Source organism: Lithobates pipiens, unplaced genomic scaffold (assembly GCF_037356315.1).
Source record: "Lithobates pipiens isolate NorthernLeopardFrog02 unplaced genomic scaffold, aLitPip1_a1.2 Scaffold_8, whole genome shotgun sequence".
Lineage (NCBI taxonomy): Eukaryota > Metazoa > Chordata > Amphibia > Anura > Ranidae > Lithobates > Lithobates pipiens.
Window position 1 is genome coordinate 109,625,367 of NW_027507903.1, and position 23,594 is coordinate 109,648,960.

Here is a 23,594-nt window from a genome sequence, read left to right on the forward strand (position 1 = left end):
CAGGAGGGCGATATCACGGAGTGTCCCGAGGATGTATCTGAGGAGGGAGAGAGCGGGACATTGAAGTCACCGCCCAGGATCAATTGGCCCGACTTAATATCCATTAAGCGTGATAAGGTGCGTTTGAGAAATCTGTCTTGGAGGACATTGGGTGCATAGAGAGAAGCTAGTGTAAATTGCATATCTCCTATCAGGCCTTGCACAAAAAGAAAGCGTCCCTCTGGGTCTGTGGCAACCGCTCGGCATTGCCAAGGCAGTTTGCCCGAGATCAGGATGGACACCCCCCTAGATTTGGAGGAGGAGTTGGTGGAGTGGTATACCCTGGGGAAGTGTCTGTTCCGGAGCAGGGGAAGCCTGTCATCCCTAAAGTGAGTTTCTTGAATAAAGACGACGTCTGCACGCGCCTTTTTAAGGTCATGCAACAGCATCCGCCTTTTCTCGGGGGTATTCAGACCTTTGGCATTCAGAGACACAATTTTGATGGAATCCACCGCCATGTCTAAGGATGAGAACGGGTAGGGACGGTAGGGGTTGAAAGGACAGGTAGGGGGTGCGGGATAAAACTGGAAAGAGGTAAGTGGGGAAGGGAGGCAAGAGGGGGGAAGGATGGGTGAGAGAGAGGTGGGGGGCTAAGCCCGGGAGCACCTCAGCACCCCGTATAAGGAACGGGGCAAAAAAAAAACTAAGGTGAAGACACTGTCTTCGTATGCGTATCGCCCCGACTTCTGGGGGAACGCTACGGCCTACGTGGGGTGGGGGCAGACAAAAGACCGGAGTGAGGTCCCGGCCTCCCTGTCCACTTCGGCGAGAAGAAGCTTAATAGCCAATACATATTAGTAAAACACAACATAACATTTAGCAACCTGTAAACCTAAAAGTAGAATAATAGAGAGCAGGCAGCATGTAAGAAACATAAGAAATGGGAGAGGAATGAAAATACCCTGTTACCCGTAACACCGACCACAGTAATACCTCCCGACCAATGAAAGAGAGAGAAAAAACCAACAAAAAAAAAACAAAAAACAAAACCCCACCCACCCCACCCCCACAGGGGGGGGGGGGGAGGGGGGGATAGGGAAACAAAACCCCTCCGCATAGAAACCCGGCGGGCACATCCCCCCCTCCCCCCCCCAGCAGCGGACCCCCCCCCCCCCCCCGGGACAACCATAGAAAAAGTCACCGCCAGTTCAGTAAGATAGTTCACGCTGAAAGAGCACCTGCAGTTCACCTCCAAAAGTCACCCTAATGACCGTACCGATGAGTAAAGTAGGGCAGGACCTCCCAAAGCAAAACCCAGGCAGCAGCCAAAACCTCCCCCACAAGTTCCATGAAATCATGTGCGGCAGTGTCTCATGGCTCCGGAACAGGGCACAGTCCACCTAGAAAATAATAGCAGAGGAGTGCGGAGCCCTCAACCAACTCCCCACCGCTCCGCCACCCCTCTCCACGGCCCCCATCTCCTCCAGCATAAAAAAGCAAGGCACCCCGAGGTCCGGGCAGGGAAACTTCAGCGGGAACATAGTCGTGTCACGTATAGGCACCCAAGCCAACTCGAAGGGGAATAGCAGGAGGCAATACTACCCACCACCCCCCCTCCAAAAAACCGCCAACGCGGCGGTGAGGGCGCCCGGCACCAACCGCATTCCCAGAGTGGAGAGAGAGCCGGTACAGTGTAGGGAGGCAGAAATACCTGTGGAGGGCGGTGATGAGCCGGGGTGACATCCATCAGCGAAAAGAGAAGAAGAAGAACGTCAGTCGATAGTTGCGCGGTCCCCCGCGTGTAGACGATCGTTGCCGGCACCATAACCACCGGAGGATGACCCAGAGTGGCGGCACAGAAGAGAACAGGGAGCAGTTCCGTCGGGGTCGAGGAGATCCAGGAGGCGAACGTCGCTCCCATCAACATTAAGCGGTAAGGCTGCCGCAGCCGGCAAGGGAAAGGAGGAGTCGGTCCACGGTCCCAGCAGATAGGTCCCCCCGCAGCGGCCGACCAAGGCAGAATCCGCCGCAGGCCGCCCGGAGGCACACACAGCGGGAGGGGCTGAGCATCATCGGGTCGGGAGAAGCAAAATAGGTACAGTACATGGTGTCACAGAGGCAACAGGCGAGAGTCTAGACTTCCCGGTCGCTGTCTTGCGAGAGTGCTCTGGGGCGCCTGCTCCCCCTCTGTGTTCTACGCGGCAACGGGGCAGAAAACCTCGAGACCACTGGACGTCCCTGCACACGGGGCAGGTACGCCAGCCAATTCGGGACATCAATAGGGTCAGCATTGAGGAAGATAAAAAGTTCAGGTAGGGCCTCCGGTGTCCGCAACATAAAGGAGCGCTGATTCTTAATAAAGGTCACAGAAATAGGGAACCCCCAACGGTAAGTGGCATTGCAACGCCTGGCCAATTCCAGAAGTGGCTTCAATAAAGCTCTGCGGTATAAGGTCGGCCTGGAGACGTCTGGCAGAATCTTAATTCGGGCCCCGTCAAAATCAAAGTCACCCGACTCCCAGGCTCTGCGGGCAATAATATCCTTGTGCGTATAGTGGTGCAGACGGCACAGCACATCCCTGGGTCGGTTCGGGTCCAAAGATTTAGGGCCCAAGGCTCTATGGACTCTATCTATTTCCACCGTTTCCGGGAGGTGATCACCCGCAAGCTGTCGGAATATTGCCGTGACCGTGGCCAGGAGATCCCCCGGCCCAGTGGCCTCCGGAAGGCCGCGGAGCCGTACGTTGTTCCGGCGACCTCGGTCCTCCATTTCTTCCATGCGCAGCTGTATCTCCACCGCTGCATGAAAATGGTCCTGTTGCTGCGCCTCAAGAGTAGCCACCCGCTGCTCCAGGGAGGTCGTGGATCGTTCTCCCGCTGTAACCCGGGTATCCAGATTCCGTACCTCCTGGCGGACAGCCGCAATCTCCGCCCTGTGTGCCGCTTCCACTCTCCCGACAAGCGCCTCAATGTCAGCCTTGGTCGGGAGTGATTGCAAGATGGCCTTCAAGTCCGGGTCCGTCTGGAACACCGGTAAGGCTACGGAGCCGCTCACCTCCAGGGGCGGTGCAGCCGGGGAGCCCGGGTACAGTAGCGGGCTTTGCGATCTTTCGGACCCGGAGGGTCCCTCCAACACCACCGACGCCGGAGAGTCCGGGCCATGCGACTCCGCCATCTTGGGTCCCGAGGGCCCCGCACTCGCACGGTGGAACAGCCTCTGCAACTCACCGGAGATTTGGGAACCGGGAGTTCGGTCGCACTTCTGCTTAGCCCGTTGAGTGGCCCGCTTCTTGGATGACATTATACAGGTCACAATGATAAGAATTAGCCAGTGTGGACACCAGGAGGCCGGGAGCTCAGTAGAAGCACGTCTTCACCCGGCCATGTCCAGACCACGCCCCTGAAGTTAGCATATTTATATTAACATGAACGTGTGTTTTGTAAATAACCCCCAGAGTCTTTTGACATGTACCTGCCTACTTACAAATAAACTCTGTTTTTTAAGCCAAAATAACAAAAAAAAACATACAATATTTTTGGAAATAATAAATATTTATTTTTCGTCAGAACAAAACTAAATCAAGAGGGAGGCAACACTGGAGACAATTTTGACGTTTGTGAAGCCTTTTGTCCCCCAGGCACACATCAAGTGAGTGGCCACCAAAATTCAGAACCTGTGTAACATGTAAATAGGGAGCACAACATGGTCCTAGAATCCCAAAGACCAGGAACAGCAGCAGATGAGATCTATGTCCCCAGACTGTGGTACTACAACAGCCTGCGTCTTCTTTCAGAGCAGACTGAAGCCAGGCAGTCACTTCCAACTCTTCCGTCTAGCCTTCCCTCCACGCTTCGCTGGAGGCTGTGCCTCTGGTGGTGGACTTGTGGTAGGAGGAGGAGGAGGAGGAGGAGGAGGAGGAGGAGCAGTAGGGTCTGTGTTATACAGTTTGGTGGTCGGTGTTAGCTCACCCTTCAGACCCCGTTGAATGGCATCAAAAAAAATGGCTTCACACAAGTTGCGCTGTGCCTTCTCCATTTCTAACAACCTGCTTGCTAAATAAGTACCGTAGGCCTCCTCAGGATTGGGGGGTTTGCTCAGCACTTGGGTGGCTTGGCGTATAAGTGCCAAGGACTCCTCCTCTGTACGTGTCATCCTCCTGGGCCTTTTGCTGGCTAGGCGGAGGGGAGGGACCTGGCTTTCGGTCCGACTCCTGCTGGGCCCAGCTAGCTCCTGTGTGTGGCTGGTCCCGGCCTCCTCCTCCATACCACTGGTCCCGGCCTCCTCCTGGGTGAGCTCATCCTGTGTAAAAAAACAAAGAAATCAATAAATAAAATATGTCTATATTTTGAAATCATCAATCACTAACAATTTTACAGTTCTCACTTGCAAATACATTTGTCTTTAAATACAAAAGGCTATCATTTTGACACCATCATTTTTCCATCAGTTCACCAAGATTTGAGCCACATTTGTGGAAACTACTGTATACTTATATCTAATTTAATTTGTGATGAAATCCTAGATTTGGAAGCAATTCAAACATTGAACTTTACATCATTAATATTTGAGCAATCCTAACTTTAGAAACTAAAATATACCTGGCTCCAGCTGGGCGCATCAACTTCGTCCAGCAAGGAAGGGTCTGGATCTTCCAGGGATGGCTCACCTGAGGCGGAGGGAAGGGTGGAGGGAAGGGTAGACGGAAGAGTGGAAAGTGACTGCCTGGCTTCTGACGTGTCATCCAGAAAACGCAGCCTGTCATAATACCACAGCCTAGGTACATAGACCTGACCTGCTGCTGATCCTGATGTTTGGGAGTCTAGGATCTTTTTGCGCTCCCGCCTATACACGCTACGCAGGTTCTGAATTTTGGAGTTCACAAAGTCAGTGTCTGCCTGGGGGACTCGGGTTCTCACAAACGTCAAAACTGTCTCCAGTGTCTTCTTCCGGGCAGGACGGCTGGAATATTGTGGGTGTTTGGAATCCCAAAGGCTCCTGTGTGATTCTATTAGATCAATAAATGTGGAGAGGAAGGCCTCCTCCTTAAAGGGGTCTGGGTTATACTTTTGCATTTTGATTTCTGAAAAACAAAAAATAAATAAAAAAAATAATAAAAAAAAATAATGTCAGACCAAATGCACACTATTTATATTGTGACAATGTAGGCAAGACACACACTACACCCACCCACACACACACACTACCACACATGCTACCCCCCCACACACACACTACCCCCCCACGCACCCACACTACCACACACGCTACCCCACACACACACACACACTACCCCCCCACACACCCACACTACCCCACACACACACACACTACCCCCCCACACCCACACTACCCCCCCCCCCACACACACACACACACTACCCCCACACACTCCCCCCCCCACACACACACTACCCCCCCATACACCCACCTCCCCCCCCCACACACACACACACACACACTACCCCCCCCATACACCCACCCCCACCCCCACACTACCACACAAAACACCAACCCCACTCAACCACCAACCCACATAAAAATCAATTAACCATCAATAAGGTGAAATTTCACTATATACATTCCTAACGCAGGCTTAAAATTAAAAAAAAATAAAAAGATAACTATCTTACCGTCGCGTGTAGCACTCGCTGCTTCCGTTCGGACAAGCGTACGGCCTCGCGGTAACGCTTTATATACAGCGCATGCGTTCAAGCTCCGCCTGCGTCGCCCGCCCCTGACGTTCCGTGTGACCGTATTTCCCCGCCCCTTTTACCCTCGTTCCGCTGTGGGAGATTGATAGGTGAAAATGGCGGACGGAAATTCAGTGAGCAGCGCGGAGGAAAGCCCTGAACCCCATGCTTCCGGAGCAAGGAAGAGATATAAGGCCACAAACATGGCCTTTGAAGAGATGGTGGAGATCGTGGATATATTAAGAAGGGAGGATTATGATGGGGAAAATGGCCCGTACCCCAAACCCAATATCCGCAAAAGCGGCATCATGGATATGGTCGTCACAACTTTGCAGAGCAAATTTGGGGTACGAAGAGGCAAGGACCAGCTCCGGAAACGATGGTCCGACATCAAGTCCAGGGAGCCGGACCAATATCATCGCATCAAAAAGGCCCTGAAAAAAAGTGAGTAAACTCCGCGTTTATCGTGACTGTTGGACATAATCGTTCGTATAGGTATTATATGTAAATCTGGCGAATTTGATCGTGTCTGGCGGACATAATCATTCGTATAGGTATTATATGTAAATCTGGCGAATTTGATCGTTCGTGTAGTTAATAGTTCATGTAATGAGCGCATATGCTTGTTCGTATATGTGGGCGTAAATAGCATGAATTTGTATATGGTGTAAATTTATCTGGTGTTGGATTAGATTTTAATTACCGTATATACTCGAGTATAAGCCGAGATTTACAGCCTCTTTTTTGAGGCTGAAAGTGCCCCCCTCGGCTTATACTCGAGTCATCGCTGTCTGCCCGCTCGATCAGCGTGTCGAGCAGACAGACAGCGGCCATTCTATAATTCAAAAGCCGCGCCTCCGGCTCCGCCTTCGCCTGTGATAGGCGGAACACTGAATTTCCCAGCAGCCTGTGTTCCGCCTATCACGGACATCGTATCATCCTCGTACTACGGACGAGGATGATACGATGTCCGTGATTGGCGGAACACAGGCTGCTGGGAAATTCAGTGTTCGGCCTATCACAGGCGAAGGCGGAGGCGCGGCTTTTGAATTTTACAATGGCCGCCGAGGCGCCGACGAAGAGGGCACGGGACGGAGGCAAGGCAAGGCACGGCACGGGACGGGACGGAGGCAAGGCAAGGCACGACACGGGACGGAGGCAAGGCACGGCACGGGACGGAGGCAAGGAGGCAAGGCACGGGACGGAGGCTCGGGACAAAGGCTCGGGACACAGGTAGGCTGGACACACACACACACACACACACACACACACACGGATGGATGGATACACACACACACAGGGATGGATGGATGGATGGAGACACACACACACAGGGATGGATGGATGGAGACACACACACACAGGGATGGATGGATGGATGGATGGAGACACACACACACAGGGATGGATGGATGGATGGATGGACACACACACACACAGGGATGGATGGACGGACACACAGGGATGGACGGACACACAGGGATGGACGGACACACAGGGATGGACGGACACACACACAGGGATGGACAGGCATGTCTCACCCTCGGCTTATACACGAGTCAATAAGTTTGCCAGTTTTTTTGGGGGTAAATTGGGGGCCTCGGCTTATATTCGGGTCGGCCTATACTCGAGTATATACGGTAGTTATTAATTTTTTTGTATTGTTCTTGATAAACTGAATTGTCACACTCAGTTTAGGATATACATTTTTAATAAAGTTTCATAAATTTATTCAGTGCAATGTAGTCTCAATAAAAAAATGAGATAGATAGATAGATAGATAGATAGATAGATAGATAGATAGATAGATAGATAGATAGATAGATAGATAGATAAAATGCTGGTTCAACATCTGGACTGGGAATCATTTAGTGTAGTTTGGGACATCATAGAACATTTTTGGACATAATCACACACAGGTACTCCAGGGGATGATTCGAGTGTGTCCGTCTGTGAAACTTGGACAAAAGATATAAAGTATCACAGTTTGGTTAAAGGCTAGGTTCACATTGCTGCAATGTACGAGATCAAATATGATTTGCACCGCACTGCAGTGCAAATCACATGTGATCTCTGTGTGATGCGATTTCAGCCATACATATAGTATGGCTGAATTCGCATCGCATCCGGCCCAAACTTGTACATGGCCCTTTTTTTAGTCCACAGCCGAATCGGATCACATGGGTGTTCACACCATGTGGTCCGATTCCTGCCCGAGTTTAAAGATTGCACTGTGATATGAGAACTAATTTGGAGGTGTCAATAAAACTTTACACTGACACTCCCAGCAGGTCACATAGGGCAGTGTGAACTGCCTCCGGGAGGCATGCGATGCGTGAAACCACAGTAGATTTGCAGCGTTCGCACATCGCAGCAGTCTGAACACAGCCTAACTAAAAAAATGTCATTTTAATGATGTATTAAACTAGGAGCTTGTAATAACCAGCTAATAATTGTACACCACTTCAAACCAATGTTTCATATTCAAATTTCTGAACTCAAATATCACTATGCTTAAAAGTATACCTTTTTTTTTGTTTTTTTCATTCTCATAGGGGAACAAAGACTCAGACAAGAGGCGGAGCAGCCCAGGACCCCCCGACCTCACCAGCCTGATTGGGCAGTTAGCCCAAGCCCCGTGTCCGTGATGGAGCTGCCCACCCCATTGTCCGTGAGGGAGCTGCCCAGCCCCGTGTCCGTGAGGGAGCAGCCAAGCCCCGTGTCCGTGAGGGAGCAGCCAAGCCCCGTGTCCGTGAGGGAGCAGCCAAGCCCCGTGTCCGAGCTGGATCAGCCCAGCCCAGGGCTAGATGTGGAGGAGGAAGAGGTGGTGGAGATACACACCCCACAAAGTGAGTGTCTGACAACCCAGCTTAAGGTAAACAATTATTGGCTGTATATGTTAACCAATTTTTTATCTACACATGTTTTTAGGTGATGATCTGGTTGTGGAAGGACAACAAGCCGCAGAGCCATTTACGACCGACAGTGCCCAGAGGCTGATTGGGCAGATCATGGCCTGGAATGGCAGGATGGATTTAATGGAGAACAACATCCATGCCATGCAACAACAACTGGTCACTATGAGGCAGGAAATGAAGAACATGATCGATGTTTTAGGGAGAATCTAAGCCCTTTTTCCCTAAAACGAAAGATCATGTTCTTCATTTCCTTCCCAAAATTTTTTTAATGTTTTTACAACATTGTTTTTAGAGGCCAAATTTTGAAGATGCACACGGTCTGTCAACATGTGCTATGTGCCATCAGAGGATCGCAATGTACGCATTTGGTGTTTGCAAACCCTTCCTCATTCTAGTATGTGAGAGGAAGGGATTGCACCCACCAAACACGTCCATTGATCACTCATGATGGTACATAGCACATGTTGACATTACCAATTTTTGGTGTGCATCTTCAAAATTTGGCTTTACCCCTTGTTTTCTGTAAATAGTTAAAAATTAGATTTTATGTATTTTTTTTATAATTTTATTTTATATATAGATATATCTATATATTTCTATGTTTCCCAAAAAAAAAAAAAATTACAAAAAAAATAAAAAACAAAAAGAAAAATATCTAAAAAAGAGGCACTGGTTGGAATGTGCACTATTAAAAATTCCAAAAAAAAGATGTGTGTGTGTGTGTGTCTACTTCTTTCAATACTCAATACCAGTTTGGGAAGTCATTTTGTGTTTTCTGTCACAAAGGGCCTTATTTACTATTGGCAAAAACCACTTTGCAATACAAATGCACTAGGACAGGAATATGCAATTAGTGGAAATCCAGCTGTTGCAGAACTACAAGTCCCATGAAGCATAGCAAGACTGACAGCCACAAGCATGAGACCCAGAGGCATGATTGACTTGTAGTTTTGCACCAGCTGGAGGTTGGCCAATTGCATATCCCTGAATTAGGAGAATGTAGGAGACAAGCACCATGAAAAGCAAACAAGAACCAAACTTAAAAATTTGAACAGACAATACATATTTCAAGAAAAATAATTTTTTATTGGTCAGCTGGCATTGGAATAGCCCCCCTACCATTAAAATAGCTGACATAGCGGTCACGCACCTCACGTGCTGTTTGGGGGGCTAAGCCAGGAAGGGCATGATCCAGCCCTGTGAGTTCTGGTAATATTAGTCCGGCCTCAGGCCCAATAGGTTGCAGGTACTGGTTCCCTGAAAGTTTGCGGAGAAAATTGTGCAAAATGCAGCAGCAAAGAATCACATAGTTCAGTTTATACTCTGCTAGGTTGATCGCTGTCAGTAACAGACGGAACCGGCTGGCCATAATGCCAAAGGCACTCTCCACAACCCTTCTTGCTCTGGCCAGCCGGTAATTAAAAACCCTCCTCTCCGGGGTGAGGGTCCTTTGGGGGAAGGGTTTCATCAGATGGTCACTCGAACGCTTCATCAGCTAGAAACACAAACGGTAGACCCTCCACATTCTCGAGATCTGGTGGCAAGTCCAGGCCACCAGTGATGAGACGGTGGCAGAACTCGGTCTGCCTAAAGACTCCTCCGTCAGACATCCGGCCGTTCTTCCCCACATCCACATAAAGAAAGTCACATTGTGCTGACACCACCGCCATTAGCACCACACTATGGAACCCCTTATAATTCCAATAGTAGGACCCCGAATGGGGTGGGGGCACAATCCTCACATGTTTCCCGTCGATCGCCCCTCCGCAGTTGGGAAAGTCCCAACGGGCAGCGAATTGGGAAGCCACAGTCTGCCATTCCTGTGGCGTGGAAGGAAACTGGGGAGTCAAACACAGGAAAAAAAAAATTTGTCATTAAATAAAAAACAATTCATAACAAATAAAACTCAAAAACATTTTGGAACAACAGTTAAACAGAAATATTGCAATTTTTTTTCTGCAAAAAAAAAAAAATAGACGGCCCAATTCACAGATTAATCAGCCCTCTGATGGACCAGGGGACATAAGTTAGGTGGGTGAGTGGGGTGGGGGGACTAATTAATGAGTAGACAATACCTGCAACCAATTTGAGTGGGGTGGGGGGACTAATTAATGAGTAGACAATACCTGCAACCAATTTGAGTGGGGTGACTAATTAATGAGTTGACAATCCATATATATATATATATATATATATATATATATATATATATATATATATATATATATATATATATATATTATATATATATATATATATATATTTATATATATATATATCTATATATCTATATATCTGTATATCTATATCTATATCTATATATACACACACACACACACACAAAGGGTGTATACAAAGAGTATAAAAAGGGTGGGGGGGCCAGTAAAATAGTACAATGGAGCTGACAATATGAATTATAGAGAAAAACAGTCTCGGCTGTGGGTGTATAGGGGCCCAGGATTGAATGCTGAGGACGTTAGTGAAAGCAAATATGCACGTGGGACACAAAAAGGTAAAAAGCTCAAAAAAAATGACACAAAAAAAAAAACATCAAAAAAAAAAAATGCATGCATTCATATAAAGGGGACATTCACATCATATTCCTGTCATGGATATTAAAAGTCATGATGAAATGAATACAAACATACAATGCATATAATGCATATAATGCAATATTAAAAGAACAAACTTACCTTCATATATTCCTTCTGCAGGACCCGAATAATGGCAGAACAGGTCTCTGGAATAATGATCCCCAGAGCCTGGGGGGAGATGCCTGTCGAGAACTTGAGGTCCTGAAGGCTTCTCCCTGTCGCCAAGTAGCGCAACGTGGCGATGAGCCTCTGCTCCGGAGTGATGGCTTGCCGCATGCAGGTATCCTGCCTGCTGATATAAGGGGTCAGCAAAGCCAACAGACCGTGAAAAACGGGGTCCGTCATCCTGAGATAATTCCTGAAATCATCAGGATTATTCTCACGGATCTCACGGAGTAAAGGCATATGCGAGAATTGGTCACGCTGGCGCAACCAATTCTTTGTCCATGAACTCCTCCTCACCCTGTTCACAGACTGGGCTCGGGTCAAAGTATTAACCCCAACACCAAGCCCCAATATAGCACGAACTCGTTCCCGAGTACGTCCACTCTCCATGGCTTTGAAACGGTCGGCTCGACAAACAAGCTCAACTGAACACACTGAAGAACAGCCAGACCTATGAAGAACGACCTGAAACCCAGAAACGAGCGGACCAGAAGCGCCTAACAACAGGTTCGACTGATCCACGCGTACCGAAAGACAGATACAAACCTCACAGGTAGACTGCGCCGCAGTAAACGGACAAATTAAGCTGAAGTCTGAAAAGCGCGAATCCTCTCTAACCAAACTTCTACTAACGCAAAGTAAGCAGAAGGAGCCCAAAGGGTGCTTTGCTGTGTCTTGGACTTCCTATTTCTAGTCCCGTCGTACGTGCCGTACGTCATCGCGCAAGCTTTCAGCGGACTGTCTGTTCATCGTGTGTGGTCAAGTCCGTTCATTCAAAAGTTGGACGGACTGTCTGTCGGATTGTCTGACGAACTTAGTTGGGCAGACAATCCGCCCGTGTGTACGTGGCCTTAGATTTTCTAGAGCACTGTTTATAAATGATGCTGCAAAAAACAGGCACAGGTAGCCAGTGCACCCCCTAAATATCTATTATTGAGTTATCATTAAACAGTGCAGATCACAGGCAAAATATACAGAGCCAATCAGAATGGCTTTGTACCTTGCGATCACTTTGAACCAATCACAGCTATTACAAGTGTAAACTTCAACTGTGTTTACAAATATACAGCCCTCCCCTACCTTTCATAATTGAGGAGAGTAAGAAAGGAGGAGTACAAGAAGGAAGAGATTGGCATCAGCAGATTCAAAGTGGGAGGTTTTAAAGTGAAGGGGGTTTAGAGTGCCACTGACTAAAAGTAATTAAGTGTGTGTGTGTGTGTGTGTGTGTGTGTTGGAGTTTAAAATGCCACTGACCACCAATAACTGGGGGGAAGGGAGAATTTTATTGCTACTACTTGGCTTTAGTGGATAACTTTAAACACTTTTACTTTTTTTTATTCATTAAAAAAAAAAAAACTATTTTAAAACTAAAGCTTTATTTCACAACCAAACAATACATTTTCTGAATAACAAAAACACTGGAGAGTAAAATGCACCAATTTATCATGTGCAACTTTTCAGTGAAAATACACTACAGTTCCCCACACTCCACTTTTTTTTTTGTTTTTTCCCCCTCTTTCTCTTCATATTTTCTGATCTCCCCTTTCTGCATATTTGATGTAATCGATCTCTCATACTGTTGGGAACATCATTCCCCAAGTTTTCATTTATTTTTTCCTCCACATATGGGGGAATGGAGGGCATTTCTAAAAAAAATCCAGGTTTTGCTGCCCTGGTAGTGGTTACTTCTTTTTCTTTAGGCCTAAGAAGAGCATTAGGCGCCCGCACTGAATCTAGTACCTGTCAAGATGACTCAGGGTTTTGCTTTCTACATCATAATAATGATTTCCCTGAATACTGGTTATGCTGAGTACTATTGCTGTTCATTTTACTCTGCTTTCTCAGGGGACATTTTTCATTTATAAGACCACATGCTTTGAGCCATATCTGTAAATTTATACTGATGCCCTGTAACTTGTTTCTCCATCTTGGAATTGGCTATGTATGTGTATGATGTCTTAAATACACTAATGCCGTGTACACACGAGTGGAATGTCCGACAGAAAAAGTCAGAAGGGAGTATTTCATCGTATATTCCGATCATGTGTATGACCCATCGGACTTTTTACGTTGAAAATTCTGACGGACCTAGAAATAGAACATGTTCTAAATATTTCCGACGGAACCAATTCCCATCAGGAAAACCTCTCGTCTGTATGTTGTTCCGACGAACCAAAATCGACGCATGCTCTGAAGCAAGTACGAGGCAGAGTGGTAAAACTAGCATTTGTAATGGAGCTAACACATTCCTCATGCAGCAAATTCTGTGATCTTTTGATGCAGCACATTCTTTTGTTATTTATAATGCTAGAATAATGAAGTTGTTTTGCTGCTCATATTCACACAGAGTTCTCACAAACTTATTTCTTCATTATTTCTCCTGATCTCATCAGGGCCTGACTGGGACAGAAATGTGGCCCTGGACTTCATCCACACCGGCCCAGGGCACAACACATCAGGGTACAGTACATCAGGGCACAGCACATCAGGGTACAGAGCCAAGGGCATCAGGGCACAAGGCACATCAGGGTACAATACATCAGTGTACAACACACAAGGCCACATCAGGGTACAGGGCACAGCACATGAGGGTACAAAGCCCACCACATCAGCATACAGGGCACATCAGGGCACAACACATCAGGGTACAGGACATCAGGGTACAGAGCCCAGCATATTAGGGTACAGCACATTAGGGTACAGGACATCAGGGCAGAGGTCACAGTGCATCAGGGCACAACACATCAGGGTACAGGGCACAACACATCAGGGCACGTCAGGGCACAGTACATCAGGATACAGGACATCAGGGCATAGGACATCAAGGTACAGGGCATATCAGGCCATGGGGCCCATCAGGACATAGGACATCGGGCACATCTGGGCATGGGGCACATTAGGGCACGGGGCACCTCAGGGCATGGGGAACATCAGGCCCCATGTCACATGAGGCCACATGGCACATCAGGGCACAGGGCACTTAGCACATCAGGGCACATGGCACAATAGGGCACATGGCACATTGGGGCACATCAGGGCTCTGAGCACATTATGGCACATGGCACATCAGAGCTCGAGGCACATTATGGCACATCAGGACACACGGCACATTATGGGGCACATTATGGGTCACATAGCACATCAGGGCACGGGACACATTAGGGCATGGGGCACAGTAGGCCACATGGCACATCAGGGCATGGGGCACATAGCACATCAGCGCATGGGGCATGTCAGGGCATGGGGCACATCGGGGCACATCAGGGCTCGGGGCACATCAGGTAACATGGCACATCAGAGCACATGACACATTATGGGGCACATCAGGGCACATAGCACATCAGGGCACGGGGCACATGAGGGCATGGGGCACATCAGGCCACATGGTACATCAGGGCACATGGCACTTTAGGGCATGGGGCACATAGCACATCAGAGCACGGGGCACATCAGGTCATATGGCACATCAGGGCACGGGGCACATAGCACATCAAGGCACGGGGCACATTGGGGCACATCAGGGCTTGGGGCACATTATGGCACAGGGCACATGGCAAATTATGGGGCACATCAGGACACAGCACATTATGGGGCACATCAGGGCACATGGCACATCAGGGCATAGGACATTGGGGCACAGCACACATCAGGTCACAGGACCAGTAGGGCATAAGACATCGGGGCACCTCAGGGCATGGGGCACATAGCACATCAGGGCATGGGGCACATGATGGGGCATATCAGGGGGTACATTATAGGGCACATTAGGGGGCACATTATAGGGCACATCATGGGATGTTACTAGCAAGATGCAAAGTAGCGCAGGAAGCATCTGTCTATAATAAGTTCTCTCTCATGTCACGCAGCGCTCCCCGACGGCCCCTCCTCTCTTCTCATCTATCCCAGATGATCTTACAAGCCAATGGGGATAGACGAGAAGAGTGGAGGGAGCAGGGCTGCGTGACATGAGAGAGAACTTATTACAGACAGGCGCTTCCTGTGCTACTCTGCATGCATCTCAATCTACCCGTCAGGTGCCAGCTGTCGGCGGTTGACGGGTAGATCACTGCTCACCGCAGATGCGGCTGAAACTGGCCCACACTGGCCATCGGCCCACCAGGAATCTCCCGGTATTCCTGATGGCCAGTCCTTCCCTGGATCTCATGAATAATAATGTATTTTTTAAAAGCCCGATCTCCATAATAATGTTTACAATTATTTTTTATAGTCATCTTTTATTTTTATTTTTATTTCATCAAGATCTCCTTTTTTTGGATTATTGAAAAAAAAATTCTAGTGATCTCCATATATAAATTTTTTTTGTGTGTGTCAAGTTACCACAATAACATTATTATTTTTTATTAACCTCAAGGAGGATGGTGTCCCTTGTTAATTTGACATTGTCTTTTAGAAATGTACCTGCCTACTCACAAACAAACACATAGGCAAGTATTTTCAGAAAATAAAATCACCATTTATTCTGGGTAACAAAATAAAGAGGAAGGTAAGGCTGGAGAAACTGTAGAAATTTGCGAAGCCTTTTGGCCCCCGGGGCACACATCAAAGTCTGTGGAAAAGAAAATTGTTAGCTTCAGGAGTCCATATAATTGGGAGCATTATCTGGTGTAGGAATCCCAGAAATTAGGACCAACAGCAGATGACATATTTGTCCCTAGGCTGTGGTACTACACCAGCCTGCGTCTTCTGTCAGACCAGATTGAACCCAGGTCATCACTTTTTTCTCTTGGCTGCAGCCTTCCCTCCACACTTCCCTGCAGCCTTCCCTGTACCCTTCTCTGCAGCCTTCCTTGGAGGCTGTGCCTCTGATGGTGGACTTGTGGTAGGAGGTGGAGGAGGAGGATGGGCTTGCTCATATACATGGCTGTTCTCAGTCAGTTGGCCCCTCAACCCCTTCTGAAGGGCCTCAACAATAATTTCCTCACAGAGGAGGCGTTGGCCCTCCTCCAATTTCAGCAATCTAGTTGCTAGATAGCAGCCATAGGCCTCTTCAGCGTTGGGGTCACTCCTTGGGACATTGCTTGCTTCCCTAATGAGGCTCAGTGCTGTCTCCTCTGTCATCGTCCCCTTCCTGGGTCTTTTGGTTGTAAGACAGATGGAGGCACCTGGGATTGGGTTAGGCTCCTACTAGAGCTGCACGATTAATCATAATAAGGTCGCAATCTCGATTCACCCCCCCCCTCGCGATCTCCAGGCTGGATGACCCGCGATTTTGATATTCCCGTGATTTTGATATTCCCGCCAGTTCCACGTAACCAGCGGCGCCGTGTAACACTGATGTCAGCAACCTGAACTGATGTCAGTCATTGGAGAGCGGGATGCGGAGCAGTGCACACACCGCTGGAGTGGAAGTTGTGATGCTTGGGCATGGGCGGTACACTGTGGCCGGGAAATGAACACAGCACAGCAGTAATGCGCACTGTGTGTGCACGCCGCGGATCTGTTTTCCAATTCCAACACGTGAGTGAGCTTCCTCCTTCCTTCCACCACATGTATATTGTATATTCATGTATTGTAAGCCTGTGTGTGAGTGATTGAACCAAGGAGGAGTGGACCACTGTCCCTTATTATGATTATTATTACCACAGCAGCACAGTCACACTCACATTCTGAGTCAGCTACGCTACCCAATGCCCATATTATGAATATTACCACAGCACAGCACACACACAGTAACAGTGACATTCCGAGTCAGCTACGCTACCCCATATTATGAATATTACCACAGTGACAGTCTGACTGAGTCAGCTACCCCCATATTATGAATATTACCACAGTGACAGTCTGACTCTGACTGAGTCAGCTTAGCTACTGCCATATTATGAATATTACCACAGTCAGCTAGTGCGACCCAAAGAGTCTCAGTCTGGGCCTCTGGGGGTAGCTGACTGACTGTGCTAATATTTATAATATGGGTACGGTAGCTGACTCAGACTGTCACTGTGACTGACTGTGGTAATATTCATAATATGGGTACTACTAGGCTAGCTGACTCAGACTGTGGTAATATTCATAATATATTAAGGGACAGTGGTTGTTGCCAGTATTTTAAGTCCAATCCTCACATGCCTCTCTTTAATAGCCTAGCCTGTCCGACTGTCATCTGCAAGCAGTTTGGGGCCCAGCCATGACACCACCAGGTTGTGTGACTTAAAAAAAAAAAAATACACTGTTTGTTGCCTTTTAAATGTCAGTGCAATAGTGCATGCATGTGCAATGTGCATATAGCTAGCTGCAACTTAAGACAGTGTTTTCAAATTAAGGCAAATGACAGTGTGCACTCTCAATTTGTTTTCTCTAGGTACATACAACAAGAACATTGTCAACAGATTTGTCTGCTTCTGTCCACCACACCACACCCAGTTGACTATAACAGAAAGAAAGAGAGCTGCAGCAGCACCTTAGCAATTTGGAGAATATACACAGGACTCTTTAGCCCAGATGGGGTCTTCTGTATCAGCACAATCACTGGTGGTGCCTGCCTGCCTGCAGTGCCTGGCCGTAGAAAAATGAGTGAGGCAGAGGCCGGTGCAGACAATGCAGATAGTGCAGAGGCTGCCACAGGCACAGACGCAGAGGTAGAGCAATGCGCAAGTGAGTGTGATAAAATTAAAAACCCACATGTTTTTGTTCCAAAAAGAGGAGCATATTTCCAAGTTTGGGCTTATTTCGGATTCAAACTAGAAGATGACACTCAGCAAACCATCTACTGCAAGCAATGTTTAGCCGTTGTTTGTGCACCAAAGGGTAACACCACCAATCTGTTTAATCACCTGAAACGTAATCACATACGAGAATATGAGACGTTAGGGAAAAAGAATACTGCTCAATCACAAAGTACCTGCAAGTATATGAAACAAACATCAATTAAAGGAACATTATTTAATGCAACACCGTACCCGACAAACTCTCTCAGACGCAAAGAAATAACAGAAGCAATCACATTTCACCCGGCTAAAGACATGGCTGAAAAAGAGGAGTTTAAAAAACGAATTCATACCCTTGATAAGCACTTTCAAGTGCCCTCTCATACTTATTTTTCACATGTTACAATCCCTGGTCTGTACGTCAAATGTCGTGAAAGAGTTGCAACGGAATTGCGAGATGTACTTAATTTTGCAGCAACTTCAGATTCATGGTCCAGCAGAGCAATGGAACCATACATGAGTTTAACAATCCATTTAATTAATGATCATTTTGAGATGACAAGTCGGTGCCTACAAACTGGGTTTTTCCCTGAGGACCACACTGGCGAAAGGTTGGCGCAGGGATTAAAGGATGCTCTAATCAACTGGAAATTGGAGAAGAAGAATCTTGTGTGCATCACTACAGACAACGGAAGCAACATTGTAAAGGCCATATCCATAAATCACTGGACACGATTGCAGTGTTTTGGCCACAGGCTTCATCTCACAATAGAGAATGCAGTGAAGGACCCACGAATTGAGCGTGATATGGGTTTGTGCAAAAAGCTTGTCGGGTGTTTTAGCTATAGTTGGAGGAGGAAGAGGGAGCTTTCTGAGGCACAAAAACAACTCTGTTTACCAGACCACAAGCTCAAGACAGTGTGCCCAACAAGGTGGGGATCTAGGCAAGCTATGGTGAGGAGGATACTTGAGCAGCAAGCTGCCATCACCCATGTCCTCTCTTCTGACCGCAAGGCTAGGCAACTCTTGCCAACATGGCAAGACCTAGAGATCCTGGAGGCTGTGGACAAGACTCTCACCCCACTGGCAGACTTCACAGATGCTCTTTCCAGAGAGCAGTATGTCAGTGTCTCTTCTGTGAAAACTGCTATACACCTATTTCAGTCTCCTGTTTTGGCTGTTAAGGAAGATGACTCTGATCTTATTTGCACAATGAAATCAAAGATAATGGGGTATCTGGAGTAAAAATATCAGGACCAAAAAACACAAGACCTTCTCGACACGACCCTTGATCCCAGGTTTAAGATGACTTACGTTAATGAAGATAACAAAACTGCTGTCCAGAACAGACTAAAAGAGGAGATGTCAAAACTAACAACAGTTAAGGAAAGCCCCCCCACAACTCCTAGTGGTCAATGTCATGCAAAGAAGGCTAGAAAGAGCTTGAGTAGCTTTTTCAAATTGGCAAGTGAAGAGGCACCAGATCCAGTCTCAGGCTCACAGCAACAACAATCCGAAAGCTTGTCCTTGGAGCTACACTCTTATCTGTTCTTAGGCAACACTGACAGAGAAGATGATCCGTTAGTCTGGTGGAAGACTCACAAGGAGCAGTATCCGAGATTGTCTGCACTGGCCAGAAATACCTTTGCATTCCTGCAACCAGTTCCCCTTCTGAAAGGGTTTTTAGCACAGGGGGCAACATTGTCACTTGTCGCCGTTTTGCACTGAAGCCACAAAATGTGGATAGGCTCGTGTTTATAGCTAAAAATCTTTAAATCTGTTATCTTTATCTGACATTACAATTACATTTAAAAACATTCAGGTAGTATCATGATGATACTACCTACCTGAATGTTTTTTGAATGTAGTTGTAATTTCTTTCTTTCACGTTGTTTTTCATTACATTCATTGTCATTTCTTTAAAATTTGTTGGATTGAAGCCAGAGTACTACTATGGCTTATTTTAGGACTGTTCCCCAATCCCCCTTGGATGGGACTTTTAAGGCCACAAACACTGAAGTGCGTTAGAAAATGTATTTATTTTTACATAAACATAGATCACACAACAATGATCAATGGTTAAAGACTTAGTACCCGTTCACACTACCGCGACTTTTCAGGCGACTTAGTCGCTCAGACTTAGAAAAAGGTTCCTGTACTATTTTTGGGGTGACTTCAGGCGACTTGCATTGACTTCTATACAGAAGTCATTTTGCAAGTCGCCGCTGAAGTTGTGTGCAGGTCGCGTCTGTGAGTCGCACTGCAAGTCGCGTCGCCCCTGTGTGAACGGGCACTTAAAGGCATAACCACTAGATGTGGTATAATAATACATGTGACAAACAAAGCAAAACAAATTATCTTTTTAAACATTGATCATTGTATGTGATGATCTATCTTTATATAACAATAAATCAATTTCTAACACACTTCAGTGTGGTCTTAAAAGTCCCATCCAAAGGCCAAGGGCAAGGGGGAAGGAACAGTCCTTTGTTCTATACAATCCAGGGATGTGGCCAGTAACCACTACATTCACAACCTGAACCTGGGGTAGCTTTTTCAAAGCTGCACAAAGTGAAGGGGCACCAGTTCCAGCCTCAGGCTCACAGCAACAATAATCCGAACACTTGTCCTTGGATTTACACTCTTATCTGTTCTTAGGTAACACTGACAGTGAAGATGAACCGTTACCTCAATGTTTTTTGAAGTAATTGTAATTTCTTTATTTCACATTTTGTTTGATTGAAGCCAGAGTATTATGGCTTAAGTTATTTTAGAACAAAGGACTGTTCCCAAATCCCCCTTGGATGGGACTTTTAAGGCCACAAACACTGAAGTGCGTTACCACGTTAGAACATTTACTTATTTTTATATAAAAAGATAGATCATACAACAATGATCAATGGTTAAAGGAATAAACCACTAGATGGGGTATAATACATGTGACAAACAAAGCAAAACAAATTATGCTTTTTAACCATTGATCATTATGTGATCTATCTTATGTGAAATTGATCATTATGTGATCTATCTTATGTGAAATAAATCAAATTTCTAATGCACTTCAGTGTTTGTTTGTGGCCTTAAAAGTCCCATCCTGGGGGGGGGGAGAAGAGTCCTTTGTATGTTCTATACAATCCAGGGATGTGGCCAGCGGCCACTACATGCAAAATCACATTCATGTGTTATCCAGTGTTATAGTGATGATCTCCCTTTTCTGTATGGCTTATTTTATAGCCATTTGGTTTGATAACCTAATGTTCTCAGAGATTGTAAATTTTTCAAATAAAACAGTTTTTTGAGAATCGTGATCTTCATTCTAAGCAAAAGAATCGTGATTCTCATTTTTCCCAGAATCGTGCAGCTCTAGCTCCTACTGGGCCCATTCACCTTCTGGCTGACACTGGGCCCACCCTCCTCCTGGCTGACACTGGGCCCACCCTCCTCCTGGCTGACACTGGGCACGGTCTACTGCTGGCTGACACTGGGCTTAAACTCCTCCTGGCTGACACTGGGCATAGCCTCCTCCTGGCTGCCATTGAGCGCGGCCTCTTCCTGGCTGCCACTTTCCAGACCCTCCTTCTGGCTGAGCTCATCCTGTGTATAAAAAAGGGACATAGTTTTAGTTTTTGGTTCATTAATCACACACAAGTTTCAGCTCATGACTTGCAAATTGAATGTTAATAAATAGAAAAGACTATCATTCTGACCCCAGCATTTTTCATTCTTGTCACAAACATTTTTGGCCCCTACTGTCTATTGATATGTATACATCACTTTTTTTAAAATCATTAAGTTGTTATCAATTATAAGATCTAGTTAACATCATTAATATTAGGGCAATAAATATGTCTAAAAATAATATACCTGGCTCCAGCTGGGCACATCCACTTCTTCCAGGATGAAAGGCCCATGTTGTTCCTCGTCAGCCTCTGCTGGGGTTGAGGGAAGGGTGGAGGGAAGGCTGCAGGGAAGGGTAGAAAGAGATTCCCTGCCTTCAGTCTGGTCGTCCAGAAACCGAAGTTTGTTGAAGTACCACAGCCTGGGGACATACACTTGCGCTGCTGATGCTCCTGATCAGAGGGATTTCTGGATCTTAGTATGCTCCTTCTTATACATGTTCCTCACAATCCCAGTTTTCTTTTCCAAGAACACAGTGGTTGTATCAGGACCCGTGTCTTCACAAATTCCAGAAGTTTCTCCAGCATTGACTTCCTAGCTTGTTTATTATAATATAAGCTGTGTTTCACCCCCCACAAATTCCTCATCTCCCTGTACTTGTCAATGCAACTGGCCATAAATTCTGGGTCCTTAAAGTGATTCATATTTTCTGTAAGACAATACACAAGGTTAGTGGGCACAGTAATTGGTCGTAGTAAACATAGTTCGCTAATTAAATACAATGTTTTGGGCAGATACAGGTTAAATACATTTGGTCATGCCTAAATATCTGTGTGCTAAAGTATACCTTTTGTTTCATTCTCATAGGGGACCAAAGACTTGGAGGACACCACTCAACAGAGGACACCAGGAGCCCCCCACCTGACAAAGAAGGGGAACTCCCAAAAACACCACACCCCGAGGATCTAGAGGAAGGAGAGATGAAGGAAGTGGGCGAACTTGTCACCACAACAGGTGAGTGTCTGACACCCCAGCATCAGGTAATATATATGTACTGTATGCCTGCATATTTATAATACATGTTTTTTTCCAAAATGTTTAGGTGATTTGCTGGTTGTGTAAGAGCAAGCTCCAAAATTCACAAGTGTAAGTACACAACTCCTAATCCAGGACATCATGACATGGAATCGTGAAATAAACATCATAAGAAACAAACAACATTTTCTTGAACAACAAATGAAGAACATGATTGATGTGTTGGGGAAAATTTAAAAGATCTTCAAAATGCAACCATTTTAAGAATTGTTCTAAAAAGACTGTTTTTTTTTTAATTATTAAAAGCCAAATTTTTAAGATGCACGCGGTGTGTCAACATGTGCTATCTGCCTTCAGGGGATTTCAATGTAAGCATTTTGTGGGTGCAACCCCTTCCTCCCAAATGAAATAGGTGAGAGGAAGAGGTTGCACCCACAAAACAAGTGCATTGATCCCCCATTATGGCAAATAGCACATGTTGACATTAGGCATGGGATCAGGAGGTAAATACCCATTTTCACTCCCAAATTGTGTGCATCTTCAAAATGTGGCTTTTACAGGGGTGCCATCAGCCCATCAGATGAAGGAAATATCCAGACATTTAGGACATACTATAATTGTCTGATATTGTCTTCTGGTTTTCTATGTTGAACTTTGTAAGTTCCAGAGTTTTGTATGTTATGTTATTAAACATGCCTATTTTGAACAAAAAAAATAAAATAAAAATTTTTTTACACAAATATTTTATAACACACATGTCTGAATGTGCACGGAGTAAAAACTTTGCTCATCAACAATGTGTGGCTGGGGAACAATTACTATTCTCTCTCAGGAAGGGGGAGTGGCCGGATGTGAACGGTGTACAGCATGTGAGTGTGTGAGGAGATGTGAGTAAGCCGCCCCTACGCTGTCTCTCCTACGTTGAAAGTT

At 46.3% G+C, this 23,594-nt stretch overlaps 1 long non-coding RNA gene across 1 annotated transcript in view; it reads left to right on the forward strand.

The window, feature by feature from the left end:
* Positions 1–23,372, forward strand: part of LOC143963137 (uncharacterized) — a 104,981-nt gene extending 81,609 nt beyond the window's left edge. Inside the window, exons 4-5 of the long non-coding RNA XR_013270889.1 lie at positions 22,497–22,643; positions 22,732–23,372. This is a non-coding gene — a long non-coding RNA (uncharacterized LOC143963137). The remainder of the gene's footprint in view (positions 1–22,496; positions 22,644–22,731) is intronic.
* The last annotated feature ends 222 nt before the right edge of the window (positions 23,373–23,594 follow it).